The sequence below is a fragment of the Diabrotica virgifera genome, chromosome 7 (genome assembly GCF_917563875.1).
Source record: "Diabrotica virgifera virgifera chromosome 7, PGI_DIABVI_V3a".
Taxonomy (NCBI): Eukaryota; Metazoa; Arthropoda; class Insecta; order Coleoptera; family Chrysomelidae; genus Diabrotica; species Diabrotica virgifera.
In genome coordinates, this window is record NC_065449.1 from 213,024,356 (window position 1) to 213,037,011 (window position 12,656).

General features: G+C 33.8%; 2 protein-coding genes across 5 annotated transcripts in view; both read right to left on the reverse strand.

The window, feature by feature from the left end:
- The window catches only part of LOC114340427 (uncharacterized), a 643,253-nt gene that overhangs the window by 487,165 nt on the left and 143,432 nt on the right, over nt 1-12,656 (reverse strand). For 2 of the 4 annotated variants that reach the window (XM_050655885.1, XM_028291171.2), the window contains exon 1: nt 4,684-4,923. The exons of the other annotated variants lie outside the window; for them this stretch is intronic. The gene's annotated coding sequence lies outside the window, so the exon portion shown is untranslated. Of the gene's footprint in view, nt 1-4,683; nt 4,924-12,656 lie in introns of those variants that run through there. 4 annotated transcript variants of the gene reach the window in all.
- The window catches only part of LOC114331213 (G-protein coupled receptor Mth2-like), a 680,964-nt gene that overhangs the window by 121,308 nt on the left and 547,000 nt on the right, over nt 1-12,656 (reverse strand). The gene's annotated exons all lie outside the window — the stretch shown is intronic.

Consider the following 12,656-nt stretch of genomic DNA (forward strand, 5'->3'; position numbering starts at 1 on the left):
TTCTAAAAAAGATAGCTTAAGGCCTTTATTTTGAATATGTAGAATTTGAAACTCTTCATTGAAAGAATGATTATGATCTAGAAGGTGAAGTGCGTATGTAGAAGTGTCTGTTTTTCTATTGTTGAATGCCCTTTTGTGTTCTGCTATCCGTTTGTCAAAAGTTCTGCCAGTTTGACCGATGTACGTTTTCGGACAGTCACCACATGTTAGTTTGTACACACCACTCTGTAGTTGCTTTCTCTTTCGGCTTTTATTGTTCTTAATATATTTGCTTAAGTTGTTGTTAGTTCTGAAAGCTGGTGTTATTCCTTTCTTTTTTATGTATCTGGCTATTGTTGTTGTTATCTTGCCAGTATATGTGAGAGAGCAGAAGGTACTGGGTTCTTTCTGTGGTGGTGGATACACTAATTTCAGGGCTTTCTTGTGGAGTTTTTGGTTTAAAATTTTGTTAACTGTTTGTTCGTTATAGCCGTTGTTTACTGCTATTTGTTTAATGATGTTTAGTTCTATTTCGAAGTTATTTTTTGAAAAAACTCCCACTCAAGCAAAAGCTAGAATTTAAATTGATTGCGATTAAGACATATTCCAACCCATATCCACCTAAAATTCAACATTCCTTTGCGTCCATTTGAAAAGAAACCCTGAAACTACTTGGAGAAAAAGGAAAACCTTATTACAGTAGAAATTCTTGAACTAATTGACGGACGAAGAAAATATAAACTAAAAAGGGTTGGTTGTATACCATATAGTTAAATTATTATAATGTATACAATATAGTATAGTATAGTATATACAATATATATTATACCGGGTGTCCACTTATATTTTCCCCCAAATATGCGGTTTTTGCTGAAATGTTTTATTTTAGTTTTGTCTGAATGGATTGAATTTTTTATATCGCTTTCAAATACGAAAAGAAAAATGGCGGATTTTTGAAAAAAATTGAAAGAAAGGTCATTCACCTATCCAGCGATATAAAGTTTTTCAAAATCGGTTGTCAAATCACTGAGTAATTAATTTTTAAAATGAGAGGTGCAACGTGGATATCACATACCTAAATAACATAACTAAGCAAATTGATATTATGTATGTGATTTCCACATTGCATCTCTCATTTTAAAAATTAATTGCTCAGTCATTTGACAACCGATTTTAAAAATTTTTATATCGTTGAATAGGTAAATCACCGTTTTTTCAAGTTTTTGGGTAAATGACCGTTTTTTTATCACTTTTAAATAAAAAATGGTGGATTTTTGAATAAAAAAACGTTGTTGACTTTTTTTATTGAAACACCCAGTATATTTTTTTGTAGCTTGAAAAAATGGTCATTTACCTATCCAGCGAAATAAATTTTTTAAAAATCGGTTGTCAAATGACTGAGCAAATAATTTTTAAAATGAGAGATGCAATGTGGAAATCACATAAAATAATATCATTTTGCTTATTAGTTATGTTATTTAGATATGTGATATCCACGTTGCACCGCTCATCTTAAAAATTAATTACTTAGTGATTTGCCAACCGATTTTGAAAAGCTTTATATCGCTGGATAGGTGAATGACCTTTCTTTCAATTTACAGAAAAATATACTGGGTGTTCCATTAAAAAAAAGTCAACAACGTTTTTTTCAAAAATCCGCCATTTTTCTTTTCGTGTTTGAAAGCGATATAAAAAATTCAATCCATTCAGACAAAACTTTTACTAAAATGAAACATTTCAGCGAAAACCGCATATTTCTATCTTTAACCGTTCAGAAGTTATAGGCAGTTAAAATGGGGGAAAATATAAGTGGACACCCGGTATTGTATACAATATAATTCCCTGAGTTGGCTGTATACCATATAGTTAAATAAACTCTAACATCGAAGTAAAACAACTTCTATGTAATAGGTATAATATAAAAAAATCCTAAAAATCCCAATTGATTGTACAAAGTGTGTTCAGAACGAATGTTTTCGGACCTATCAGTCCATCATCAGTGAACTCATATACTTGCTAACTAGCCCCAGAACCAAACAATGGTCATGATTATAATTTAATCTATATTCTAAGGTATTGAGATTGAGAAGGCTTAACGCCGATGTTAGAAGATAACCTCTGGGAACATGGTGAAACCCTAAGCGAAAACTTTAACAACCATATTGTGCCACGAATGTGTGCCAAGTAAGACTTGTATTAAGAAAATATAAATTAAAAAGACTTAAATAAATTCAAATAAATTCAGAGAAACATTAGAAACAAAATTCAGGAGGTTTTCCTCCTGAGAGGCGGTTCTTCGATACATGCAAGGAAGTAGAAGATCTAAATAAAAAGTATGATTACTTTAAATCTGGATAAAAGAGGATATTATTACTGATGTGAAGGAGGGATTGTGGCAATCAACTACATAGTTACATCCAACAAATATTTAATAATGAAGAGAAGAACTGTCACTAGAAACCACAGAGACTACCAGACCACCAATGTTACAAGAAGAAGTCATCTATTCCATCAAGAACACAAAATATAGCAAAACTACTGTACCAGATGATTCGCCCATTTAATTAATAAGACTCTAAATTCTAATATTAGACTGCCACAAACTCCACACAATAGCTGCAATCGACCATTGTAACAATTCCCAAAAAGTCAAGTGCAAGAACCTGCTCAAATCACAGAACAATACCTAACTTTAATCCGTCACACACTCAAAACATTGTTGAAAATTGAACAGCAAAGTTGTTGAAACTTTGAATATAAAATTGGTGACACAATTTGGGTTTAGGAATGGAATGGTTACAAGACATGCTTTGTCTGGCTTGAGACGCATATAAATGAATCAGTATATATACTTGTTTTGTAGGTTCCGAACAGGCATTTGATAAGGTTCAACATGAAAATCTTGTGGATATATTAATAAGAAAAAATATTGACAGTGGTCACATGAAAATTATATCCAATCTATGTTGGAATAAAATTGCCAAGGCAGGAGTTGACAACCAGAACACCCGATATATCAAAAATACAGTGAAGAGTCCCTCAGGATTGCGTGCTGTCCTCACTTCTCTTCAATGTCTACAGTGAAGCCAAATTTAAAGAAATGCATTTAGATTCAATAGAAGGTATGTCTAGCAATGGAAAAATTAATAATTTATGTTTTGCAGACAATATAATAATAATTATGGATAACAACAATGATTTATAGAACGTAATGCAACGTTTTCATGGATGCTGTTATGAATATGAACTGAATATGAATTTGTAGAAAACTAAATGCATTATCATGACTAAATCAGCAGATGCAAACATCCAATTGACTATTAGACACTGTAATAAGTGAGTACATACGGAAATACTTAAAAAGTTAGCAAATTGTACAATATTTAAAATAATATATTTAAGTTATGTACCTGAAATTTATGTAAAAATGTATATAAAAATTGAAAAATTGTAGTTTGTGTTATAGCACCTGCTACTAATTTTCAGCGGTTGATGCTGGATTATTTTTGTTTAAATAAAAAAACTAACACATATTTAATAACGAAACAATGTAACACATTTTCTAATTCGATCAATATGGCGCAACGACCACCTGTCACACACAATGACCAGAATATACAGTGAATATATAGAGAACAATATAGTCAGATGGTATTTATTAATTATAATTAATATAAAATTAAATTTAAAGAATTTTTAAGTCATATACTAATTAATCTTAACAATTTGGAATATATTTCTGACATATTATTATAGTTATCTCATATTGTTTTCTAACGCACCAACATGTATACCATATTAATTATATTATTCATTTATTTATTTATCTAACTATAAAACTAGAGGATTTCTATTAAGAAAAATAATTAGAATTATATTGTTACAAAACTTTGTACAGTCTTGTAGTTTTCTCCCTCGATAGTTCACGTACATTCTCAGATGCCAATGAAGACAGTTAGGTAGTCCTTATACAGTTAGTAGTAGTTAGTCCTTGAGGTTTTTTTTTTTCGAAAAGTACCCGAGAAGACAAATATTTTATAAAGTTTCACAATAACGGAACAACGTTACAACAGGTTGAAACAACAAATAAAGCAGAAGAGGAAACGGGTAATAATATATTATTTATACATAACAAAAAAAAGGAATAAGTATACAAAAAAATGTAGAATACAAGTTACTAATAAATTAATAGACGCAATGGAACTTAAACTTAGATAAAATTTATATAAAAAAAAGAGAAGACACATAGTGGTAATCAGTTGGCAGAAGGGGATTAATATAAGGAAGAAGCCGATAGAATATGCTTGGTTTACATAATCTTGTTTTCTTGTGTTAATTTTGATCACATATCTATCGCCATCATCAGGTAATAAAGATCAGCAAGGAAACGTTAAAATATAATATCGATGTATTTTTTGTACCAGATTTGAATTGTTTTATTTCTAGCCTAGTTTTCAAAGTAAATATACACCTTTTCTTTTCTTATATACGGCATGCTTGTGCCAAAACTATGAATAATAATATACATTTTCTATCTACAAACATGAATAGAAATAGTTCGACATTTTCCAGATGATCAAGGTTTACTTTATTTATAGATAAAGGGAAAGTGTTGATAAACTTCCCAATAATAACAGTATCGATCATTTTATCTAAATATAACACTGTTTTTATGCCCAAACTAAAATAAAAAGAGATAGTTACCGTAGTTACTATTAGTAATCAGGATTTGACGTTTCCACTCCGAAACCACCAGCCACAACCTGTGAACACTTCGACAAGATAAAGAAAAACGGTCTGTTTGAAACCCGAATCAATTCCCCAGAGTCACTAACTTTACAACAATTACGATCACGGTGAAATAATAAAAAATTAGGCCATGTTTTCAGTGATTTTTTAATGTTGAAAGGGTGAATAGAGAACGCGACGAGTGGCCCGTCGAGATGTTAAAATAGCACCGAGTTTTCCGAATTTTCCGAGCAACGACTGCACCCTGCGTTACAGGAGAGACTCATTGTGCGCGGGCTTAGATCGATCAAGGCAGACAGAGGCGCACGTTCGTAGGGGTGAGTCTGGGTGAACGATCGTAAAATTGTAGGCCAGTAATAGATTTTTGCCCGAGAGATAAGATAAAGCTGTCGCTAGGTCTGTCTGGACCCCTTTTTATGGCTTTTTATACATTACTTTAGATATAAAAGCGGTAAGAAAGGAAGGTTAAAACACACTTTAACCCGAAAATGCAAATTTTGAAGGGTATAATTTTATTATTACTTCAAAGAAAAGCGTAGGATTTCATTCTTAATAAGTAATTCATACAGCAAATAAAGTTATTAAGAAATGTTAATGTAGCATGATTTTACATTGAGATATGGTTATAAAAAATCTTACAGTACGTAAAGCAACGAGAAATAAAAACAGGATTCACAACACAAGCGTAAAAAAGGGAAAACCTGGAACTACGAGATCTACATACTTGGTTAATTACCAGAAAACGGCAGTTCTTGCCAGTGGCTCACAACCCCCCTACACGCGACACTATATATATACAAGAAATTTTCGATTTTCTAAATCTGACTGAATTGAAAATTGGGCCAACTCCCATCTTAAAGTTCAGGAAAAGACTCACCCGTCTATATGTCAACCATCCATTTTGGTCCAAGGCTGTGGATTTTATGGCCCTTCCTATTTATGGTCTGTTTTTCGTTCTCGTCCCCAAACCTGCCAAAAATTTCAAAAATTTAAGTCCGACCTTTGCGGATTCTGATAGCACAGATCATTATTACCTTTCCAACACATGTCTAATTTTTAAAATCGGTTATACCATTCAAAAGTTACCGAGCTCAGAAATATATCTCAAATTTTATTTAAAAAGGGGAAAATGTTTGTGAACGAAAGAGCAGTATTTGCTTTTACTTCCTCGTATTTAAGTATTTACTTAGTAGTAATTAAATAAAGCATTAAAGAAATGACTTTATTCAATTACTATTAAGTAAATACTTGAATATTTGTAAGTAAAAGCAAATACTTCTTTTTATACAACAGACCCTATGTATGTATGTATGTATGTATATATGTGTGTGGAAAAGTTAAACCGATCCGAATTTTTTTTTCTGTTTGAAGGGGGGACCAGGGCCGATTCAGAACCGGTGTAGTTTGTGACTTTTGATCACCCATAAGCCAGCTATAGGACTTGGGAGGTACAAAACGGCATATTTTTTGGGGGTATATATCTTCGGACCAAGAAGAGACAGGAGAACCGCTAACACACCAAATCAATAGTGTTGAGTTAAGCTTTCAAATGGTGTCTAAGCCGTCAGGATCAGATATACACACCGCTCAGTATATCCGAAACACTGAAAAACTAAACTTTGAAAATTTTGGTTTTTCGACAATTACTCAAAATTTAAACCTACGAATTGCGCCAATAACTGAGCGTTTGTAGAAGGACTCTAGACGAATCTATCAGTGTATACCTCATATCCGGGAAAATTCGAATTTTTAAGTTATAGGCTTCATAAATATAATCAAATTTATTTCCTATGGGACAAAACGTTTTTTCAAGCTCAATAATTTCTGTAATAGCTTCAGTTATCATACTTGACCTTAGATACATCAGATACTACTTGTCAAGTTTCAAACTCATGTTTAGTGATCAAAATCGGTTAAGCCGTTTAGAAGTTATTAAGCTACAAAATGTATTAAGTTACAAAATGTGTTATTAAGCTACAAAAGTTAGTGTAGTGAGTACGACGCTAAATTTGATCTGGCAACGGGCAATTCGAGTTCATTTACCGGCCATCCCAATATTTTTTTTTCAATTTATTTCGAATAGAAAAAAAATCTAGTGTACATTCGATGGATACTATAGACGGAGAGCTAGAGCCGAAAAATCATCGTCATAAGTAATATGGAGTTTTTCCTGTATGTCCATTGTATATTGACAATTATGACCTCTTTCAGGCTGACATCTCAGCGGATACAGGAAGTAGCAATAAGGGATGAAAGGGGAAAGTTAGTGCAGTCATTAAAGGTTTTCACCCCCTATTTTGTTAAACCTCCATCGATTTGCATGAAAATAGGTGACTAGTTAGAGCATACCTCAAGAAACAAAACTGATTTGGTGCCATTTGCAGTTTTACCCTGGTGGTGAATACCACCCCTTCCCGCGGGTGAAAACTATTTTATTAAAAATAACCCCACAAATCGATAGAGGGACAAATTTGTAAGTAAAATTTGTTATATCATGTTATTAAAATAAATCAATACTTTTTGAGTTATTAAAGATAAAAGATTTGTCTATTTAAGAGCATATGCGTGAAGTTACGGATGATAAAAAGAACATGGTAATTAATTGTATGTTAATAAAATATTATTTTTATATTATTTCGATATTTAATTGAATTTTTTTTTCATTATAAACTGAATATGTCCAGAAACTGGGGGGTGTCCAATAATGGGTACATTTGACATATTCGAATACACTTTTGCTAAATTCAAAAAATCGAAATAATATAAAAATAATATTTTAGTAACATACAATTAATTAATATGTTCTTTTTATCATCCGTAACTTCACGCATGTGCTCTTAAACAGACAAATCTTTGATCTTTAATAACTCAAAAATATTGATTTATTTTAATAACATGATATAACAAATTTTATTTATAATTTGTCCCTCTATCGATTTGTGGGGTTATTTTTAATAAAATCGTTTTCACCCCCGAGGAGGGGTGGTATCCACCCCCAAGGTAAAAGTGCAAGTTGGAACCAGATCATTTTTATTTCCTGAGGTATGTTCTATCTAGTCACGAATTTTCATGCAAATCGATGGGGGTTTAACAAAATAGGAGGTGAAAACCTTTAAAGACTACACTAACTTTCCCCTTTCATCCCTTATTGCTACTTCCTGTATCCACTGAGGTGTCAGCCTGAAAGGGGTCAAAATTATCAATATACAATAGAGACATTTCACATGAAAAATTCCGTATTACTTATGACGATGATTTTTCGGCTCGAGCTCTTAGATTACTAGATCATTTGAGAGATAATGCGACAAAGGCGACCATTTATAAAGCTTAACGTGTAATCGAGAAACAATGCATTCAACTTCATATATTTAATTTATAAATATCTTTGAAAAACTCCTGATACAAGAATAAAAAAACGCTAAACGCCGTAAAAATGAGTGGCGCATACAATATTCCAGCTACAAAAGATCTGGTACGAATATTACGTAGCGCGAAAATGTATTTTCATTTTGATGCAAAACAAAATTCTAGTTTTATTTTAAAAGATTTTTCCATAATATTTGCTAAATTTGAAGTAATCATCATCCAGCCTCAAAAGTCCACTGCTGAACATAGGCCTCCTCCCCTCGTTTCCAACCCCATCTATCCTGCGCCGCCCTCATCCAGTTTTTATTTACCTTTCTTAAGTCGTCAGTCCATCTTGTAGGCGGTCGACCGACGCTTCTCTTGTCTTCTCTTGGCCTCCATTCCAATAACCTCTTCGTCCATCGCCCATCTGTCATTCTGGCTACGTGTCCTGCCCATCTCCACTTCAACCTGGCTATCCTCTCGATGACGTCAGTCACCTTTGTCCTTCTCCTGATTTCTTCGTTTCTGATTTTGTCTCGCAGAGTTATTCCTAACATTGACCGCTCCATTCTTCTCTGTGTGACTCTTAGTTTGGTAGCCGAGGCTTTAGTTAAGGTAAGTGTTTCTGATCCGTACGTCAAGACTGGGAGGACGCACTGATCGAATACCTTTCTCTTTAGACATGTGGGTAACTCACTTTTAAAAGTTTCTCTCAGTTTTCCAAATGCTGCCCACCCAAGACCGATTCTTCTCTTCAGCTCATGAGTCTGGTTATCCCTGCCAATCGTAATTTCATGTCCCAGGTATTTATATCTATCTACGAGTTCTATTTCCTTCCCACCAATACTGATGTTCTGGTTGGGTACCAAATTTGTCATTATTTTTGTTTTTGAGATGTTTATATTTAAACCATTTAAACCACAATTTGAAGTAAACGCGCCACAAAAGAATTTCAAACTGTATCAAAGTTACTCTTTTGTGGCGCGTTTTACTTCAAATTTAGCAAATATTATGGAAAAATCTTTTAAAATAAAACTAGAATTTGGTTCTGCATCAAAATGAAAATACAGTTTCGCGCCACGTAATATTCATATCAGATCTTTTGTATTATAACTGGAATATTGTATGCGCCACTCATTTTTACGGCGTTTAGCGGTTTTTTATTCTTGTATTATTATACGTCTGTATATACATCGGTTTATAGCGTCCTCCCTCAGCCCACATATTATCAGTTAACTCTCTCTATTTCTATTTCTCAGTTTATGTCTTAGTTTCAACTTTTTCTAGATCTTATTCTCCGTTTGCTCCTATTGGTGAACATTCCAGATTTTTTTTGGTAGTCTTCGCTCGTTAATGCATTGTACGTGGCCATATCAGAACAGTGTTCTGCTCTTCTTTAGAAATCTAGCTCTTTAGCTGTGATTATCTTTTTTGTTTTATCTTCGATGTGCCATGCTCCACTTTTATAATATAATATAGACAAGTCGAAAACGGCGGGTTCGTTGGGAAAAATATTCCCATGAGATTTTTTTGCATAATCACATTCGTGAGACACCCCAAAATAAGGTTCAAGAAGTCGCCCACGCGAAAAGTGGTCCAATTTTTTTTTTAACAATTTTTTTTAATCAAATTGCAAAAATCAATATTTTGGCTCTGACAATTTTTTTTAGGTTTTTTGGACCATTCTGGACAAAAACGGCCTCTTTTAATTTTTCTGTAAAGTTAATCTTTTTCGAGTAATATACAATTTAAAATTTGAAAAACGCAAAAATTGCCATTTTCAAGCTTAATAACTCGGTTAAAAATTATTACTATGAAAGTCACAAAGTGACTAAATCAAAGTTTAAAGCCCCCGCTACATAATCCTGAAGAAATCTGTGTCATTAAATTATTACTTAGCTGTTATTTTTAATTAATAACAATGAGCGGTTAGATCGTATTGACGCGGCTGTAAATGTGAGTGCGAATAAGATGCACAAGTGGACTGCCGGAATGGCATCTCTCTCTCACTTAGCATTTACGGCCTCCTTACACGTGCATGGCGCTCATTATTATTACTTAAAAATAACAGCTTAGTAATAAAATAATGACAAAAATTTCTTCAGGATCTTTTAGGCGGGGGGCTTTAAACTTTGATTTAGCCACTTTCTAACTTTCATAATAACAACTTTTAACTGAGTTATTAAGCCTTGAAAATGGCCATTTTCGCTTTTTCAAATTTTAAATTGCTTATAACTCGAAAACGATTAACTTTAGAGAAAAAATATAACAGACATTTTTTGTCCAGAATGGTCCCAAAAATCTAAAAAAAAATTGTGGGGCCAAAAATATTGATTTTTGCAATTTAAATAAATTTTTTTTTAATTTGGACCACTTTTTGCGTGGGCGACTTCTTGAACCTTATTCTGGGGTGTCTCACGAATGTGATTATGCAAAAAACGCCGTTTTCGCCTTGTCTAATATGTTACTATATTCTCAATAAGGGAGTTATAGATGCTTATTTTATTTTATTTCAAAATATTCTAGTTCCAAACCGTGTAGATAGCTTGTCTGCCTTGCGCATTTCTTTCTTTTATGGTCTTGTAGAGTGTTCTAACTTTACTTATATTCTGGATAACAATAAATTTCTCTATCATCTTTCCATATTATGTTCTTGTCTCTCCTCTTATTTACAGTTTTGTTGTCTTCCTATGTGACTTACAGACCCCATCTTCGACACTCTTCTAATAATTTTCTTGTCATATATTCCAGATCACCGTGGTCCTGTGCAAATACTACCTGATTATCAGCGGTATTGTTAGGGGTATTCCCATTCCACTGCTTTTTTTTTCATGTTTTGTGGGCTTATTCCAGCGGTATAGTAAAGGTTGTATAGAAAATGTGGAACAATTGGGATACCAATACAAGGAAACATATTGCACTCATCTATGGCACGTCATTACTTTTACCAGACTATCAGGTCATTTTTACACAAGAAAAAGGGAGATTAAATATATGATAAGAAAATTAAAACTAGAGTACGAATCATGGGACCAAAAGATATAATATTGCACAGAATCTTTCACAGAATCGTGGAAAATATCACCCTCCTATACGAAGCGAACGTATGACCAATGACAATAACAATATGAAATAAAATATTGACCTGTATGAAAAGATGTCTTCAAATTACCAGAAGTGACAGAACAAGGACTCAGAAAATATGGAACCGGACGTAAGTAGAATGCTCAATACCAAAAAAAATGGAACACTATATTGGTATGGTTATGTGTAAAGAATGTGAGGCTATATGTGACTAAAAAGGATAATGGAACGGGAACCTCATAGAAAAAGACGGAGAGGATTACCAGCTATGACTATGAGATGGAAAACATATAAATATAAGGAATGCGATGATGGAGAGAAGTCTCAGAGAAGGTGACTGGGAGGATAGAAACCTGCAGAGGGTTAAAACGGCGAACTCATAATGGAAAAATGCCGAAGAAGAAAACTTTATGTTTATTTGAGCTGTCGCGCCTTAAGTTGCTACAAATCTCTCTTTCAGGTGGAGATTTTTTGAACAGTATATAGTGTAGTATTTTGATGACCCAGCCTGAGACCTAAGAGGACAAATTAACAAGGCCGATGTCTTTCCGGATGTTTGAGAGATGTGGTCTGGAATAACCCATATATGAGAATGGACAGCAAAGTTAGAATTTATAAAACTTGCATCAGACCTGTTATGACTTATGGCATTGAATCAAGCGAAGACACCAATAAAACTAAAAGCATGCTACGAACAGCCTAAATGAAGACACTAAGAGCAATAGCAGGGAAGACAAGAAGAGATAGAATACGAAACAACATCATCAGGGAACAATGTGAAGTGCAAGATGTAGTCAGATGGGGCAGGCAAAGACGAAGAGAATGGTTCAGTCATGTAAAAAGAATGGAGGAGCACAGACTACCAAGAATTGCGCTAGAAGGAAAACCAGCAGGCAAGTGTCCACCGGGGGATCACCAGAAAGATGGAGAGATAGCTGGTAGTCTACATACCTCTCAAGAAATACTTCAACGTCGGAATTACCAGATCGACAGATCTACATCAAGTATAAGAAGAAGAAGAAGTGTGGTCTTTTGCAGATACACCATTATCTGCTATGTTAAGAAGTTGTAAGAAGCAGTAATTACAGTTGACACTGAGCTAAGGTACTTCGACTTTCTGCTCGTGATAATCTTAGGGAATTTCCACCAAATAGTTTCCTGGACTGATTGGCCAATACTAAGAGTAGATAACAGAAACTAGATGGAACTTTCAAAGAGTTTCAAAAAGCAACTCGTACTTAATCGTATGAAATGTTCTCTGATCATCTTCTACGTTCTCATATACATTAGAAGTATCTTCACATATCCTCTTTCAATGTCGGCTCTGATCACAAATATGTAGCAACTCCTTGGATCAGCGTTTACCTATCGCTTTACCGTTGATTTGGTTGACCTTGTCGTTTTCTGCGACGGTGTCGCGAAAAAAGGTCGCCAACAATTGGTCGAGCGAAAAAATGTCGCGCACATTTGAGCGCGTATCAAAAGGTCGCCGGCGA